The following is a 19,288-nucleotide window of genomic DNA, read 5'->3' as shown; positions in this document are numbered from 1 at the left end:
CAACCAGTCAGAGAAAACCTTCTACTTTGAAAGAGCTCGTAGGATGAGGTCAGTCCTAAAATACGTTAATTAGAGATAATCTCCCTATCTTAAGGTAGGCTGGTTTGGAAGCTAAATGACATCTGCACAATCCTCTCATTGCAGTGTTTGATTGAATAACTGGGAGAAGGAGTTGGCCCCTTAAGGGCTGCGAACCTTGAGGGGCTATCTTAGAATTCAGCCTGCCACAGGGTCCTTCTGCATTAGTACTTCTGCTGAAATAGTAGCAAGCCAATTTGCTTGCTACATGTGTAGACACATTAAATAGCAGAAGACTGCAATAAAATTGCATGATAAATTTTTCAAAATTGCTGCAGTATTTTTTAAAAATTATTTTCTGTTTACAACAGTTCTTAACAGCTTTGCATTAACAGGGTGATTATAAAACCAAAGTTGTAGGGTATCTCCAGTGTTGGGGAAGCACACTGTGGTCACTGTATGGAGGCCAGTTCTTAGGAGTGATTGTAGGACTTTGTGTGACCCCACTATCAGGCCAGCCCCGTCCAATCTGCTGATTGCATAGGCACCTTGATAGGACCATTCTAGTTTGAATCTGAATTTTAGCAAGAACATAAACTCATATCAAGGTTTAACTTTTGCTAGCATAATAATGAATCTTAGAAATAGAACTGAAGGGGTGCCTGGCTGGCTCAGTTGCAAGAGCATGTGACTCCTGATTTTGGGGTCATGAGTTCGGGCCCCGCATTTGGTGTAGAGATTACTTAAAAATAAAATCTTTATCCCATTGTATATATGGACCACATCTTCTTTATCCATTCATCAGAAAGGATGAATACCCAACTTTTACAACAACATGGATGGGACTGGAGGAGATTATGCTTAAGTGAAATAAGTCAAGCAGAGAAAGTCAATTATCATATGGTTTCACTTATTTGTAGAACATACGGAATAGCACGTAGGACATTAGGGGAAGGAAGGGAAACATGAAGGGGGGGGGATCAGAGGGGGAGACGAACCATGAGAGATGATGGACTCCGAGAAACAAACTGAGGGTTCTAGGGGGGAGGGGGGGGGGGGGATGGGACAGCCCGGTGATGGGTATTAAGGAGGGCACATACTGCACGGAGCACTGGGTGTTATACGAAAACAATGAATCTTGAATCACTACATCAGAAACTAGTGATGTATGGTGACTAATATAACATAATAAAATAAAATTAAAAAAAGAATAAAATCTTTAGGAAAAAAAAGAAATAGGGGCTGGGCGGCTCAAGGGGTTAAGCGTCTGCCTTCGGTTCAGGTCATGATCCCAGGGTCCTGGGATTGAGCCCCGCATTGGGCTCCCTGCTCAGTGGGAGCCTGCTTCTCCTCTCCTGCTCCCCCTGCTTGTGCTCTCTCTCTTTGTCAAATAAGTAAATAAACTCTTAAAAAAATAATGAAATAAAAAGAAATAGAAATGAAAATGAACGAACTCACAACATATTTTCGAAAAGATAGTGATTCACAAAGACCAACATGAAAAAGATCTTTTATCACACCAGAGTCAACTACTGTTAAGTTTTTGCCTTTTTGTCTCTGTTTTTTCCTGTCTTCCTGTACGTAAACATATGTGTTAGTCAGGGTCCAATCAGGAGACAGAAATCACACAGTAATTTGGACAAGGACAATTTATTATATAGAACTATTAACTCTAACATAGGGTAATTAGGAAGATGAAAAGAAAACGCTAAAGAATATCCTAGGGCTGAGAAAGAACATCCAAGGGAGGAATAACTTTGAAGTGGGCGGGGGGAAGCTTTCTCAAAGTGGATGCAGGCCTTCCTGAAGAAGATGACAACCCCCCCTGGATGGTGACATTCTCTGGGTTACCTGAGCCAGCACTGGGCTACTGTGGCTGGGCAAGCAGGGAACATACCTCTGCAGGGCAGGTGCCCAGAGCCAGTTGGGTTACCAAGAGTCAGCTTGCTGGCAAGACAAGTGGAGGCCTGGGGTGATGGTGTCCCTACTGGGAAGGCTGCTGCAAGGTGGTCCCTGGCTGGCCGGGGGTGGGGGGCACTGAGCACCTGCTGAGGGACCGTATGCTCAGGTGTGTGGCTGGGGCAGAAGCCTCTGGCAGTGGTGTAGGAGCAAGAAGAAAAACGAAAGAAAAGTCTTGGAATCAGGAGAGGAAGCTTCTTCTTCCTGCATTGTCTCTCCTCTGCCCTCTACTGACAAACCTAACATCACACTTGCTGCAAAGGAGAAGTGAGTAAAGGGCCGGGCCTATTAAGGCAGAAGGGGTAATGGAGTAGATCTGGAGAGGGGAAGCAATATATTGCCATACTGAGATTGGCAGCATATATCTCGTTTTGTAACTTGCTTTGTTTACTTCGAAATATCCTAAGAACATTTTCCCATGTGGTAAAAATATTCTTCTACCACATAATTTTTAATGGGTAGTGCTATTCTGTATTATGGATGCCCTGTAAGTTATTTAGCCAGTTCCCAGTTTGGGGACATTGAGGTTATTTCTAACGTCTAGCCATTATAAACAGTGCTGCAATGAATATTATAGTAGTGAATCCTTGCCATGTTCTTCTTTCCTTAGGGTAAAATCCTAGCAATGAGATTCCTGGGTCAAAGTAAATACACTCAATGCTCTGAAATTTTCCTTCAGAAAGATAACTGTGTTTTAAAGCAACAAGTCTTAGTAAGATTTCTGCACTTCATTTTTTAATGTGTTCTAATTTAAAAACATGCTAATTAAATGAATTTTATGATGGTAATGAAATAGTCTTGGAGAAAACAATTCTTATAACAACATTTAATAATGAGTGATATGAAAGAATTATCTTAAATGATAATGAAGTGGCTATTAGTACAGTATCAAAGAGGGAGAAATGCTCAGAACTTACAAATGAAGACCCTGATTATTCTAAACATAAATTTCAACTGTAAACAAAGAACTTATTGTAATGAACCATTTTTGTATTTTACAAAGGAAAGGACAAAAATGGGATCGTCTGTTCCAAAAGAGTTGCCTTTAAAAAAAGAAATCAGTGATAATTAGATTTCTACTCTTCACATAGGAAGATGTGGTGGAAAAAAAATACCTCGCAGGAAAAAGACATGGAACGAAGAAGGAGGGAAGGAAGGAAGAAAGAGAGAAAAGGAGGAAAGAAAGAGAACAAGGAGTCAGGTTAAAAAAAACAAAACAACAGGGAGGGTACAGCCACTGTGGAAGACAGTATAGAGGTTCCTCAAAAAATTCAAAAGAACTACCCTATATGATCCAGTAAGCCCACTTCTGGGGATTTACCCAAAGGAAATGAAAACAGAATTTCGAAGAGATATCTGTCCTTGCCATGTTCATTGCAGCATTATTTACAATAACCAAGGCATGGGAACAACCTAAGTGTTCATCCACAGATGAATGGGTAAAGAAGATATGAGATATATGACTTAATATGCAACACACGTACATATATACACATATGTAAATATATATAGGCATGTATGTGTGTGTACATGTGCATCTATATCTACACACACACACACACACACACACACACACACCTGATGGAATATCATTTCGCCATGAGAAAGAAAGACATCCTGCCCGTGGTTGTGACAACACGGATGGACCTTGAAGGCGTCATGCTAAGTGAAATAAGCCAGACAAATACGGCGTGGTATCATGTTTATGTGAGATCTGAGAAGAGAAAAGATAAATTCCTAGAAATGGAGGGTAGAAAACTGCTACCAGGGCCTGGGGTGAGGAGGGGGGATCAGGAGAGGTTGGTAAAAGGGTACAGACTTCCAGAGGTAAGGTGAGAAAGGTCTGAGGATGCAGCGCAAAACATGGTGACTGCAGTTGATAACTACCATACGGTATAATTGAAATTTGTCAGGAGAGTAGAATTTGAAAGCTCTCCCCCCGCCCCTAAAGATAAGTATGTGAGGTATGGGTGTGTTAGTTAATTCAATGGGGAGGGTTCCTTTCACAGTGTATACATACATCAAAACACCATGATGTTCACTTTACATATCGTGTCATTTTATTTATCAGTTATACCTCTATGAAGCTGAAATAAAAATAAAAGGAGACAGGAAGGAGAGAGTAACAAAGAAACAGAAAACTAGAAAGGAAGAAAATATGAAAGAGCACAAAAGTAGAACACAGGCAAGAAAGAGGAAAACATTCTAAGCAAACTCCATCTCTGGGATGGTAACATTTGAGGGGCTAAATAGCAAAACATTTTTGAGGGGCGTCTGGGTGGCTCAGTCATTAAGTGTCTGCCTTCAGCTCAGGTCATGATCCCAGGATCCTGGGATCGAGCCCCGCATCGGGCTCCCTGCTCAGCGGGAAGCCTGCTTCTCCCTCTCTCACTCCCCCTGCTTGTGTTCCCTCTCTCGCTGTGTCTCTCTCTGCCAAAAAAATAAATAAAATCTTAAAAAAAAAACATTTTTGAGTACTAGGAATACGTAGGTTAAGAAAGGCATGCCTGTGGGAAATGAGCCTTAATTGCCCACATTGCTAGAGAAGTAGGGATGGCGGTGTTTTTGTGACCCTGTGGTTGGCTCCTGTCATCGTGGATGTACAGACGCACATGGATTTCTGCATTTCCACACAGCCTCCAGTGCTTTCACTTGTTACAAAGGGCCTCAAAATAAATGGCACAAGTATCTCAACAAAAAAGATTTTGGAGTAGACCCACCAAGCATCTCCACCTTGGGGCAGTAAAATTTATTTGCTGATGGGTTCATCATGGTGACACGGGAGTCTGGCCCGCCAAGCAGCCAGTGCGACATCACAGCCCCTGAGGGAAGGCAAGTGTTCCCGCAGGTGTCCTGTGTTCACAGTCCCGCTAGAATGTTCTTTGGAGGCCACAGATTCATTATGTTAGAAAGGATAGAGCAAGAGACATGGAAAACATTGGAAGAGATCCAACACTCTCTGGGCTTAGAACGTGGTTGCTGCCCTGAGCTTGTGCCAACAGGTATTTTTGTTTGTTTGTTTTTGCACAAAGAAGCTTCATCAAGTGGAGTGAAACTAAGTCGTTAAAGTTCGGGTATGGATGTTCCTTTAGAGTGTGGCGACTCATGCTACTCTTTGGAAAAAAAGAAATTCATTGCTACTCCTCTACTATTTCCCCTGATCTATTTGGGAACTGGCAACCTGATTTGATAAAACAGTGATAGATTTGTCGGATTAAGATAGTAATTTACTTCCATTAATTTGAGAGACATCAGTGTCTCACAGTGAGAAGAAATATGGCTACCCTGGTGGGATACATTTAAATTCATTAGATTTTCCAGCTTTCATCTGAGACACTGAGACTTTTTCTTCTCAACCAATAAATCCTTTCAATTTTTACTTCAAATGGCACTAAACAAGCACTCATCAATTTATATTTTAAATTCTCCTAATAATATCCAGTTGGATAAATCTGTTTAATTAGCGGTGGGTTGATGCTTTCTTGGCCCACTGCAAGTCCAGTTACCAGAATAAAAGAAAGGCAAGGAGAGCTCTTGGTTGGAAAAATCTGCCTCCTGCAATGGCGGGGAACAAGAAGAGACATTCTCCCAACAAATGTTAACCCAGGGAAAAAAATTTGAATATATACAAAAGATTAAATTAACAATAGCTGAATGGCAAATGAGAAAGCTGCCAGTGACCAGACTTTCTCAGGAGCCAACCTTTAACAATATGGATTATTTCGGATAATTCGTGGTTTGCCACTCTTTATTCTTTGTCTCCTCTGTAATATCCAGGGCACATCTTAGACGGATAATTAGGGCATTATCATATTCCTTAACTAAGTCGGACAAATTGCATTGTGCTTCGTGGTACACCAACCTAGGGCTCTATCATTAGCATTGTCTAATTGTTCCAAATAAAGTCTTTGCCTTTTTTATTGCATCAACTTTATTTGTCAATACTCAAGAAAGAGTGATTGTTTCCCTTCCTGGAAGGCTTTGTGAATATGTTAGTCACTAGGTACTCTTACAGTTAACACAGGCCGCAGCATGGTAAAATGTAAGAAAATGTAAAGGTCAAAAACATGTTTCTATTATGAAAAAAATGAATGCTAATGACATAATTTTTTCAGCTCATCAGGCTCTTTGCTAAGTGCCGCTGTTATTGCCAGATCAGTAGTGTGTGACAAAGAAGTGCTTTCTGCAGCCTGCTTCATTAGTCTGCCCTGTAGGACCTCACCTCCAGACCTTTCACTAATCTGTTGGCCAGCTCAATAGTCTTGTTAGTTCTATTCACTTCTTCCTGACGGCGGATTTTTCTCAGCTGTAGCCCTCCCAGAGGCTGTGGCGAAGGCAGCCAGGTTTGTGTCTAGTTCCTTTAAATAAAAACAGTGAGAGACAACTTTGGACATTGTCAGAACAAGTAAAAATATCGCCACCGACTTATTTTATATTGCAGAAAGTTAAATTATACAGTGTGCCCCAGAAGTAAACACAACCGCGTTCGGGAGACTGTGCCAATTCGCACAATGAGAAGGTTCAGTAGGGCAAATGGAAGAAAAGGATATTCGGCAGTTTATGTAATTTTTGTTGTTTGTTCAGAACAGCGCCGAGGGGGCAAAAAGAACATACACACAAATTCAAAATCCTAGTGGGAAATGGAGAATGCCATTTTCCCAGACAAATTACCTGAAATCATGAAGATTTAATACAATTGATTTGTGTGTACCATTAGTGCCAATAACACACTTAATACAAAGTGTCCCCAAACATTTTGCATTGAGTGCTGACGCCAAGATAAAACCCAGGGGAAGCTTTTAAGGTGAGATTTGAAGAGCTGTGATGAATCAACAGCTCAGAGGGAGGGAGCCAGGCCGGGAGCTGGGGCGGTGCCAGCAAGAGCAGGACTTCCAGCTGGGGATGTAATGGAGAAAGGGGGCCAAGGAGATTGGAGGTCCCATTGAGCAGGCTGCGATGACAGTGGAGCTCACCGAGAATAAGTGGAAAGAATGGGTAGGAAAATGAAGGTTGCACAGGTACGTGTGTTCCAGAGCCTTGGCTGTTTTTTGGAGGAGAGGAAGGCGAGAAGAGGGAGATTTGGGAAAGAAAAGGCAACATTGGAGAAGAATCATTGTCCAACTAGTGTTCAAGTAGCAAACGAACCATTTTCGTGTGTGTGTTTCAGATGGGCTGCTCTCCTTCAACAAATCATCTGCTTGTTTAATGTTTGTAGAGTACGTCCATGAAGACAGGGAAACTGTGCTCTTACAGTAAATTGGGAAGGCATTTGTAGATACGGCATTGTGCAGAATTTTGCTCATGACATTTTTATGAAAAAACACATTAACCCTGGAAATAATTAGTAAGAACCGGAAAAACTCTCTTCAGATATGGAACATAGGAGAATCTCAAAGTTCCTTTGGGATGACTGCCTGTTTACGCAAGGGTTGCTGAGCTAGTATCATTCTGTTTTATTATTACGGAATCTGAGGCCAAGAGCCTGACTGGAAACGGGACAAGAATTTTTTACAGAACCTTAGGGAAGAAACTCAGTCAGTGTTTCTTGGGCCTGTGGAATTATTTTTTTAGACTGGCCCTGATCTAGACACTACTTAAAATTCCTCAAGCCAGTTAAGCAACCCACCCCCCTCCAACCTTCCGAATTTTCTACATCCCTCCCTTTTTTCCAAACAGCTGGCTCATGGTTACAGACCTACAAAACCAATGTAGACCATTAAAATGAATTAGGAGGAAAGACTAGACACTGCAAAGTCTATCCCATATCTTATATTGTTAGCTTGCATTGATGATAACACAGATGGCAAAATGGGCAACCTTTCATCAAGCGAACAATGACCCCTTACTTTCTAGAACCCTCCGATTCTGTTAGCAGAATGGCTACTGTATGCCAGGACTGCCTTCACAAAGTTCCACAGACTGAAACACTGGACAATAAGCAGATATTTATTGTCTCCAAGTTCTAGAGTTTGAAGTCCAGGATCAAGGTGTTGGCGGGGTTGGTAACTTCTGAGGGCTGTGATGGCAAATAGTTCCATGTGTCTTCCTGGTAGCTGCTGGCAACCTTTGGTGGTTCCTCGTTCACCCTGATCTCTTCCTTCACCTTCACATGGCATTCTCCCTGTGTGAATGTCTTCAAATTTCCCATGTTTATAAGGACACCTGTAACACTGGATTAGAGCCCACTCTAATGACCTCATTTTAACTTGATTAACTCTAGAAGGACCCTGTCTTCGAATACAGTCACATCCGAGGTGCTAGGGGTTAGCACCCCAACATAAGAATTTTGGGGGTGCACAGTTCAACCCATAACCGCTGCCAGGTGCCAGACACTGGGCTGTGAACTTAAAGGGGAAGGATGGTACAAAGATGAATAAGGTTTGGCCCCTGAACTCATATACTCACAATGTAGTAAGAGATCTTGATGGGTTGATGCGCAAATAAGGGCAAATAAAAGAAAGGAATTTATAGCCAATTGCAGCTCCACTGAGGCTGAGGGGCTAAGAAGCCTGGGTCACTTGTTTCTGGGGTGAGGGAGGGCGAGGAGTGCAGTGACCCGGGCGTTTTTTACTTAAATTCCCCCTTTATTCTTGGGCCTGAGGAGAGTATGTCCCCATCCTTCCTGGAAGTTGTTGCTGTGGGTGCCCTGCCAGCCGTGAGCCTAATAGGGGCGCAGATTCTCATCACCTCACTGTCAGGTGTAGATGATCCTCCGGTTCTGTGACTAAGGTGGGTCAGAGGGCAGAGCACATGATGTTTGGGGTCGGGAGGAAGAGAAAAACACTGAGGGCAGACACCTGCAGGATGGGAGTTTTGTCTTCAGCACACGTGTCTTAGGAACCCATGGGGACCCGGTGCTGGCGCTGGGGAGAGGGGTCCCCTCAGCTCTCCTCAGCTTCCCAGCCCCTGGGAAAAAGTGGGCCCAGGAGGTCTCTTCAGATGTCGTCCCATTTTCTAACCTAAGTTCTTCCAGCTGGAAGCCATTCGCTGCCTCCCTCTCCCTCCTCCTCAGTGAAAATGGAGAAGAGCAGTGAAACTTCTATGGGAACAGCCCTACAATCTTGAGACTTGGACCCTTTGTGGGCTGTTACCAAATTTCAAAAATGTATGGTTCAACAATTCCTTAGAAGATCATTTGAGTTCGTTCTGGAGGGAAAGAAAAAAGGTAGGAGCGGGAAAGCAGGGAAAGGACAGAAAAAAAAATTCGGTGGGATCGCAGGAAGCCCCATAGGGAGGAGGAGAGGGAGGGTAAGGAAGGGACTTCTGTGGGAACAGCAGAAGCCAGACCCTGGGCTTTTACCCCTTTCTTGCTCAAATCTTCCCCTCACACCGCTTGTCAGAGTTACATCTCCAAAGCACAGACTGACCCCCCCCCCCCGCAAAAAAAATTCATTCCTGTTCCCCATCATCTCTAGAATGAAGTCCAGACTCCTTGGCATAGCACACAGGAGCCTCTAGGGCCTGGCTCCTGCTTGCCTCTCAGACTTCTCCCCTGCCCCCACCTGCAGCCCTGCCTCACAGGGTTTCTTTCCATTCCTAGAAGAAGTCGTGCTATTTCACACCCTAGAACCTCGTAAATGCTGTTTTCTCTGCAGAATCTCCCAGGCTTCCACACTTGCTCCTCATTCGAATATGTCACCTCCTTTGCAAAAGCTTTCTCTGAACCCCAGGCAAGAGTAGGCACACCTCCACCCTCCTCTTAGTTCCCACAGCCTTGTTGCTCATCACAGTACAATACAAATAACATTATATTATAATTATATATGTCTCATCTGTCTCTCCCGCCAGACTGCGAACTACTGCTGGAGAGTTTTGTCTTACCTCGGAGGTGCCAGCCTTCGGCACATGGCCTGGCATGTAGCTGATGCACGGGTAAACCTCTGCCAAGTGAATACATATTTGTAAGGCTTAGGAAAGAGAAGGGAAGACCGGAAAAAGCAAGAGGGAAAGGCAGAAAGACTAGGTGTTGGGAAGAAAAAGACAGGAGAGGAAAAACAGAAGCATTGCGATTCTTCAGCACGCTAAGACACCTCCCTCCCCCCCAACACACTTCAGTTCACTAGTTCATTGAATAATTATGGCGTTACAGGGCCAGCCACTAGGCACAACTTCAGGAACTGCAGATGATGGAAATGAGGAACTTAGGGTCTGTCCTCCAGAAGCCCCCAGTTTAGGTGGTGTTGGGGAGGGGGGTACAGGAGGAGGTAACCAGTGAAAGAACAACCAGTGAGCAAAATCAGTGTTTACCATATAGTAACACGGGGGGAGGGCAGAGGGCAGGACTCACCACCAAGTCTGCAGGAGTGGAGGCGTTCTGACAATAGAGTAGGTTTCTTGAGTGAGGATAATGAATGCAAAGCAAGGAAACAATAGGAAGGGAACTACTGATGTTTAATGTGTAGAGGGAAGTCTTTAAAATTTAGTGCTTTCAATTTTTATTTTTGCATCTGAACCTAGCAGGACTGTCAGTGTTTCTTGAGGTATCGATCTTCTGGTTCTCTTTAACATATTTACCAAACTGATTGAGGTATTTGAGGTTGGCTAAGGAATATAAGATTCAGCCACCAGAGCAGTGTCTTTAGGTGTGATATTGATCACTTAATCAGGAGGAAAAGGCTTATAATTTTATGTTGGAAACTTTGCTTCATTTTTTTCTGGATTCATTTGGGTTTTTGTGAGTGAAGCAACAAACCACTCCCTGAGACCCAGGTCTGTGTCTCTCCAGGGCGTGTTGGACCCTGGAGATGTGAAGGGAGGTGCCCGTGCTCCCTAGGTGGATGGCGGTGCCAAGGCTCCTTCACGCTGCGTTTCTTTTGGAAGGACTGGAGACTTCAAGCTGTCACGGTTTTCTTTTCGCCTCTCTTTTCTGAGTCTGTTTTGTTGGACTCTATTTTTTTCTGACATTCTGAAAAGAAGTGCTAAACAGATAAAAGACAACGTCATTATCCCCCCCAACTTTCCATGCGGTGGATAACAAGACCTACCCCTTCTCCTACAGTGCATATCAATGTGATTAATAGGAGAACAACTGTAAGTGTCCAAATCCCCTTCTTTTTCAGCCTCCCTCTCTTTTTGTCCTTCCTTCCTTCCTTCCTTCCTTCCTTCTTTCTTTTTTTAAGCGCTGCCCCTTTCAAAACAAGGGGAGCTTCAGCGTAGTGCCCGTGCCCCAGTGATCCAGTGGTGTCACATCACTATGGCAATTGCTGCCCAGGGCAGGAATGCAGAGCAGCTGTAATTGTGTAACGCCTTATTGCTGGTGCATGTCAATCAGAACCTATGAATTGAGAAAAATTTGCTCTGTTCATTCTGTTAAATGATGTATCCAATTAAACCTGTTAGAATTCATGATCTTCAGTCAAGGTTAAATGAAAGTAGTTACTCCTGTCAGCTAGGTGATTAAATGCTGCCTACATCAGGCACATTTATGTGCAAAATTAAAATTTTGGTATAAAGCATGAATCTTTATGCATGCCAGTTAATTATCTTGCGGTTCCTCCACTTATTAAATGCCCACTGCATTTCTTCTTAATCATCGGCTTCCTTTCAAAACTTATTTCATACTTCACATTACACCACATTTCAATGTTTAAATGAAATGCCTTACCAATGAAAACTTTCTCTTTTGGAGGGCTTGGCTGTCCTATGCTGCTGAAAATCATCATTATTAACATTTTCTCATTATTATGTACAAGTATTTCTAGAAGTCAGGTTGACTAATGCCAAGGCATTCTGGAAGTGATCCCTGTTCAGGCTGCACCACGGCGTGGTTGTAACCTTGGGGTCGGCTTCCTGCACACCCCTTTACCTCAAAACCACTGCAGGCTGCCCGTGTGCAAAGCCTCTGCTGATTGTAGGGTACTATTTCTTTTTCCTTTCTGATCTACTTTGAGTAGCTACAAAATGAGCACAAAGGTGATGATGAAATGATTTACTGCTATACATCAAAAGTACATTAGAAATAGATGGGGGGGAATACTCCTTCTTCCTTTTTAAAAAAATAAAACAAAGACTTAACCACTTCAGGTTTCAGGCACACACAAATGTTGCCTCTTCTGTTGGGTTTTAAAATGGACGGAAAGTACAAAGTGGTAATGGCACAATCCCGCAGTACCCGCAGTTCCCAGATACAGCGTTATGGAAGCAGTGGGATGCCACAAAAGCATGCCATCAAATACTTCTCTTAAAAGTGTTTCACACTATAGAATCCATCTTTTTGGACCTTTATTTATTTTTACTAAGAAAAACGCAACGATGTTTGCGTAGAATTAAACATTTTGCAACAAGCTTTCCCCTACTTATGTTCTTTATTTCAGGCACCTCTCTTCTTATGAGGCAGATGCTACCCTGACAAATTTTTAAACTTAAGAATAAATTCCTACTATTTAATTGTTTGACAACAAATAATACCAACAAAACCAGTGTTACTGACGTCAGTTTCCATTTTATTTAATTCTCTGTGTCATGCTTCCTAGTCTTACAATCTTTACAAAGCATCCCAGAACCACAAGGAAAAGATCTTTAAAGATGAAAAGTGTAAGTTCTCAATTTAGTTGTTGCAAGTGTTTAAATAAAAATACCTCCCATCCTCGAAAGTTATGAAATATTCCCCTTAACTGAACTTGAAAGGGACTGATTTCCATGAGAATGAAAATAGATTTATTAACAAATGAAATGGAAGAAATGTTTTTCACTGAATAATATTAATGAATTAACCAGTGGTTGGTGACGCTGAGCAGCCGCCTACGTGGGAATGTGTTGGAAACTCATTTTCACTGCAAATGTGCCCTCAGACGCACCTCATATCAGTGACAATGCCCTGTTATCCTTGATTTTACCACCCTCAGTAATACACACCAATATCCAATGTAAAATTTTTTTTAACGATGAAACTTGAACTTCAGCAAATGTCGGTCCCTCCATTTGCTGCAGAGCCCAGCCTCATATAGTAATGTGGGTGAATGGACCTCGGGGGGTGGGTGGGGGGAGGGAGTGGGCCCTCTGTGTGGTGGAGGTGGTTACTGGGCCTCCAAGTGCTGGGGTCAATTTAGGCCCCTGCAGTGACTGCAAAGCTGATCCCAGCAATCAGAGAATGACAGGTGGCTCTGCACCCTGTTAATCCCCTTGTTTGGGATCCTAGTTGACTCTTCATCTGTTCTTCTGTAGCTGCTCAGGTCCCTTGGTCCTTCGCCATCATCGGATCGATCCACGGCTTGGGTCAGAGCTCCGCCTTACTCAGAGATGAGGCAGGATAGATCATTAGAGTTGAAGTCAGTTTGAGCCAGGCAGGGGGTACTGGAGGCACCAGCTTACAAGGGTTTTGTAAACATAATTGAAATGTAAGGGGCTGGAGAGGCTTGCATTCCAGATACATTTCAGAGAGCATCACGCACATAGTTGGAAGAAATCTATTGTTATTCCCCTCAGGGTGGGGGAAGCTTTGGAGAGACCCCCTGTGCGAGGAACGTGCTTGAGCAACAATAGGCGGTAACCGAAGTGCCACCTGAGAAGGGGACCACCAGCTAAATTTGGGGCTTTGGTTTTATTCGGGGGGGGCTGTCCCCTGTGTCTTCTTCGCTCTTCACCTGTTCGGTGCTCGTCTTGTTTCCACGAGATGAATGCTAAAGATTCTTTAAAGGACGTTGATGTAAAGTGGCCCCTAATGATTACCCAGGGCACCCACAGCTCTCATTCTGGCTGTGAGGAGGCTGCTAGGTGGGATTCCAGTACAGAAAGGTGTAAGCTGGAGCTCTCCTGAGTTCTGTCTTGGGGGCTTAGAGGCTGGGAGAGAACACACAGCACTGTTTGAAACAAAGCATGAGGATGAAGCAGGCAGCAGGTGAACAGCAGAGTAAGCAAATCTCTGTTTGAGTTAATTCTTACAAACTGGTCTCTTTTTGTGTGACCATGTGTGTGTTTTATGGGTTAGATGTCAGAAAAGCAGCATCTTTCCTGGGACCTTTTTCTTTTCTTTCTTTCTCTCTTTTTAAAAAAATCATTTAGAAACAGGAACAATTTTCTGTTCAAACGGTCGCTGTCCCTAAGTGGCTTAAAAACTCCCAGTGGGAAGGACAACAGCCCTCTCAGAGGCAGAGTGGCCTCTGTCTGTGAGAAATATTCCCCTACGGGGATGCTTTTCTGGCTTGCTTTATCGCTAGCTTTGCAACTTGGAGATGTAACGTAGCTTGAAATCAACCGTGTGTTTAGCCCTGCTTTGTCAGCCCACCTAGCGACAAATCGGGCTGTTTTGTAGCCCTGCTGCTTTGCCAGGTCACACAATGCCATAGCAAGTAGAAGGACTGGGTCCGATTTAATCAAAGGCTTTTGATTGTACAAAGCTTAGAGCTTCGTTCCAACAGGGAAGCCTCTTCTGGGACAGGGAATGACGGGGTTTGGTATATGTAGCAGACGCACATGGGTTTGAAGCTCCATGCAGAGAGATTGATTCGCCTAAATCTGCCCGGCAGCAGCATGGGCAGACCACCACCACTGCAGATGGTTCACACTGGGGATGGCGGGAAACCAGAGGAAGGACTGCCACTTCCTTTCAGGGAACCGCTGTCCAGAGGTTGTGGTTGGCTGCACGCAGGGTCTCCTGCTGCCGCCATCAGTCTAGTTAACCGCCAGATGGGGGGTGGATTAAGTAAGAATAGGTGGCGCAGCACCTCGGGGCTGGTTTGCAGATTGGCAGAGAGAGGCTGGCTCCCCACTTTGCACTGTGTGTCCAAAGGGGGTTGACTTCAAAGGCACGCTCTGGTACTGGGGAGATGTTATGTTTTTACCTTGACAGTTTCCTGACCTGAGGTTGGAAAGGGGATTTAACTAATGGGTGCCTCCCCTTTTTCTCTACTTAAAATAGAGATGAAAATTTTCCCTCCTTTCCAGTCTCAGGTGTGAAGAGGATGATGTTTCCAAAATAAAAGCACGGAGACTCCTATTGCCTTTACTGATTTGCTGTGAATAATTTCCCAGGGAGCAAGAAATTTCCTTTGAATGTAATTGGAGGGAAAAGAAAAAAAAAAGAAAAAACCAAAGTCTACACAAAATTGACAGCTGGCAACTTTCTCTGGTGGCCTTTGATTCATCTCATGAGCTCCTGGTAACCTGAAATGATATCCCTGTGTGGGGGCTGTGTGGCTTTGTGGGCCAATAAGACAAGACATGCCCCATCTTCATTTCTGCATGAGGACTCGTGTGCTCTTGAGTTTGCCATAGTCAGGGGTACTAGGTGTGTAGGGACATAAAGAGCACACGAAATGTGAGTTTGGTTTGAGATACTTCATATCATAAAGACATTTACTAAAATAATTCCCTTCATTTAACATGCAGACAGCACAACAGTGGCTACAGTGGAATCTGCATTAAAAGTAGCCTACGTTACCTTCGGTCTTTTTAAAAAGGCTTTTTAGCCAATTTGGGCAGGCATGCTCCAGTGTAAGGGAGAACCAGTGTTTTAATCCAGCTTGTATTGTTTCTGTATGTTCCAACAAATTTGGCATTGGAAAACTGTTCGGAAAATTAATTGAGGAAAGAAGAAAAGGCGGAAAGGTGTAAAGAAACGGACAAATGCCAGTACATTGCTGCAGTAGCTAATAAACAGCAGAAAAGACTAAGAATCAGTGTGAAGGTTGTCTTTTAGATAGGTGTTTAAAAGAGATGGATGGCATAGTCCATTGACATAGATTACTTTTTTCTCCAGAATACTGTGACAGGGATAGCAGAATAGCATTTCTCCCTTCCTGCGTCTCCTCACACTCACTCAGGCCATTAGGTAGGAGGCTTTCTTGGACCCAAGGCGCGGGTTGGTGCAGAGTAAAATCTTTAGCCATGCAGACCTACTTCAAGGTCTGGATACGAAACAGGAAATATTTGGAAGAGAACAAGGTCTGGGGGAAGCAGTCCCTGTCACCACCTCCAGGTCCCCAAAAGAAAGATTTCCTGATTAGAGGGAAGAGGGGGAAAAATTTTAGAGAAGAACCAACTAGTTAGAAGTTAGTGACTGTACTCCCCAGAGGGGCTTCTCTGCCACGCCTTCTGCTGATTGTGTGCATGCGTGTGAAGGCTGAGGACCAGATGCCTCCCCTACATGCTGTGATGCTATGCACTCCTGGGGACATAGATGGCATGCTTCCTCGGGGAGAAAGGGAGGCCTTAAATTGACCAATTTACCCTGAACCAGTGAGGCAAACCCTTATTTGATTATGAACCGGAAAACGTTTTCTGTTAGAGGGTGGGATGAAGGCTTCAGTTTCTATTGAAACTTAGGTCAGTTACAGAAAAGTAAAGGGAGTTGCAGTTTTTGAAAACCTGACTGGTGGATTGAGAAACATACTTATTTCAATACCTGAGAAACCAAATGCCTGACCTAATCTTAAACTTCAGTACTGGGAGCAGAGGAGACGTGGCTAAATGTTTAAATCACATCTGAAAACCTTGGAAAACGCATGATTAGTATAGCCTTCAAACTGTAATCTGTATCAGGCCCGAACTTATCTCCCATTGTTCTTTGAATTCTAAACTTTAAAAAGTCATTTATATGTTAAAATATTTATTGAACACTTATTGTGTGCAGATGTTTGTCCAGATATAGGGAGGATAAAGTCATTTAAAATGCCTTCCCTGACCTTACAGAGCTTGAAGTTTGCTGTTTTACAAATAGTATGTAGGTATTTTACTCAAGACATTTGTGTCATTAGAGTAATATTAAAGCAAAATGAGGAAAAAATGATTTTTAAAGATACCGAAACTCAGAACCTAGTTTAGGCTTCATGTATATGTAATGCATTAGCTAGCCAAGTTCATTAGGAATTACAAGGATGAGAAGCGGCAGAGCAGCATTAAGTGCAGAAACTCTAAAGTCAGGCAGTCTGGGCTTGCATCCCTTCTCCGTCACTCACTAGCTGTGTGGTTTTGAGCAAGTTACTCAACCCCTCTGTCTTTCCATTTCCTCAGGTATAAAATAGGAATAATAATAGCCTACTTCAATAATATATCCATAGGGGTTGTTATGAGAGTTCAATGAGTTATCATATATGGAGCACATTTTATGGGACCTAGTAGAGAGAAAGCTTGGTATATGTGTGTATTTATGCATTTGTGTAATACACAATAATGCACGCGTTTCTTAAATGCTCTCTTTTTGCTGAAACCTAAAAAATTCTATTCAGTTGATGCTGTAGTGCAGAATATAAAAATGTCTCTTTAAGTTTTAAAATTTAATTTAGCAAGTGAATTACATTAATCTTATACATTAAAAAATAAAATGGACGGAACAATCCTCTTAATATTGTTTTTGCAGTTACTCCATCCAATGTGAAGTCTCAGAGTATGGGAATTGCCACAGACATTAAGGAACATACATGTATAAAATACTTGAAAAATGAAGCACCAGATTTAGTTAAATATATGACTTTTTGAATTGGCTGTGTGATAAGAGGGAGCCAGTTGATAAAGGACAAGAGAAATGCTAAATATGCATCGTGACAAACAGTGAAAAATTAAGGATTGTAACTAACATTAATTACATTCTAGTAAGATGAATAGGCTGCTCATCATTAATGAGAACATACACCTTTGTCTAAGTTCCACATCCACCTGTGATTAATGTGCTAATGGGGATAAAATACATCATAGTAACATTTGAATTAACAGCACACTAATAGATTGACATATGAGTGTGAATAAAGCATTTAATCATATAAACTCTACCACACCCAAGAGCAAATTTTTCTATATTGCCTACATCACATCCAAGTGAGGGTAGAAAACATGACAGAATCTTATTTTAAATAATATATTTAAGATACTGCTCATAGTGTATAATGTTCTAGAAAAAAGGGTTGACTCATTACATTCCAGTGAACTTAACTAAGGTGAATAAAAAGATTCTTCAGTCTAATTCTGAAGAGGTAAATGGAATTCACCCACTGTATGCACTTCTCAAGTTACTCTTTTAACTTTGATTTCTAGTTATCAATTTGTTATCAAAATGGTATCAGTTTCATGCGAAACAGAACACGTACTGAGATAAAGTCATTCTCCTGTTTTGGGGAGAGTTCTATGAAAAGTCAAATATGCCCTTTTGGTTGATACCTAGTATCATTTCTATGGCAGTAGAATAGGACCTCATAAATAAGGCAGTGCCATGTTATTTTGATGGATGTTAGATTTCTCATATATTAAGTAATATTATTTAAAGCCTTACCCACTGTGATTAAGTATTCTTGGAGGACAGCAATTATGCATATATCACAACAATGGGGATAACAAGTGTACGTTTATAATCTAAATTCATTCCTGTTAGAGAAAATGTATGCTGTGTGATATTTTCAAGCAATCCCAAGATCACATACAGACCACTCTAGTTCTTTTTTTTTTAAATTTTTTATTGTTATGTTAATCACCATATATTACATCATTTGTTTTGGTGTAGTGTTCCATGATTCATTGTTTGTTCATAACACCCAGTGCTCCATGCAGAATGTGCCCTCTTTAATACCCATCACCAGGCTAACCCATCCCCCTACCCTCCTCCCCTCTGGAACCCTCAGTTTGTTTTTCAGAGTCCATCATCTCTCATGGTTCGTCTCCCCCTCTGACTTACTCCCCTTCATTCTTCCCCTCCTGCTATCTTCTTCTTTTTCTTTTTTCTTAAAATATGTTGCGTTATTTGTTTCAGAAGTACAGATCTGTGATTCAACAGTCTTGCACAATTCACAGCACTCACCGTAGCACATACCCTCCCCAATGTCTATCACCCAGCCACCCCATCCCTCCCACCCCCAACCACTCCAGTAACCCTCAGTTTGTTCCTGAGATTAAGAATTCCTCATATCAGTGAGGTCATATGATACATGTCTTTCTCTGATTGACGTATTTCACTCAGCATAACACCCCCCAGTCCCATCCACGTCGTTGCAAATGGCAAGATCTCATTCCTTTTGATGGCTGCATAATATTCCATTGTGTATATATACCACCTCTTCTTTATCCATTCATCTGTCGATGGACATCTTGGCTCTTTCCACAGTTTGGCTATTGTGGACATTGCTGCTATAAACATTGGGGTGCACGTACCCCTTCGGGTCCCTACATTTGTATCTTTGGGGTAAATACCCAGTAGTACAATTGCTGGGTCATAGGGTAGCTCTAATTTCAACTGTTTGAGGAACCTCCATACTGTTTTCCAGAGTGGTTGCACCAGCTTGCATTCCCACCAACAGTGTAGGAGGGTTCCCCTTTCTCCACATCCCCGCCAACATCTGTCGTTCCCTGACTTGTTAATTTCAGCCATTCTGACTGGTGTGAGGTGGTA

The sequence above is a fragment of the Callorhinus ursinus genome, unplaced genomic scaffold (genome assembly GCF_003265705.2).
Source record: "Callorhinus ursinus isolate GAN/ISIS: 27379988/994484 unplaced genomic scaffold, GSC_fseal_2.0 scaffold2, whole genome shotgun sequence".
Lineage (NCBI taxonomy): Eukaryota > Metazoa > Chordata > Mammalia > Carnivora > Otariidae > Callorhinus > Callorhinus ursinus.
Note: the sequence above shows the minus strand (reverse complement) of the source record.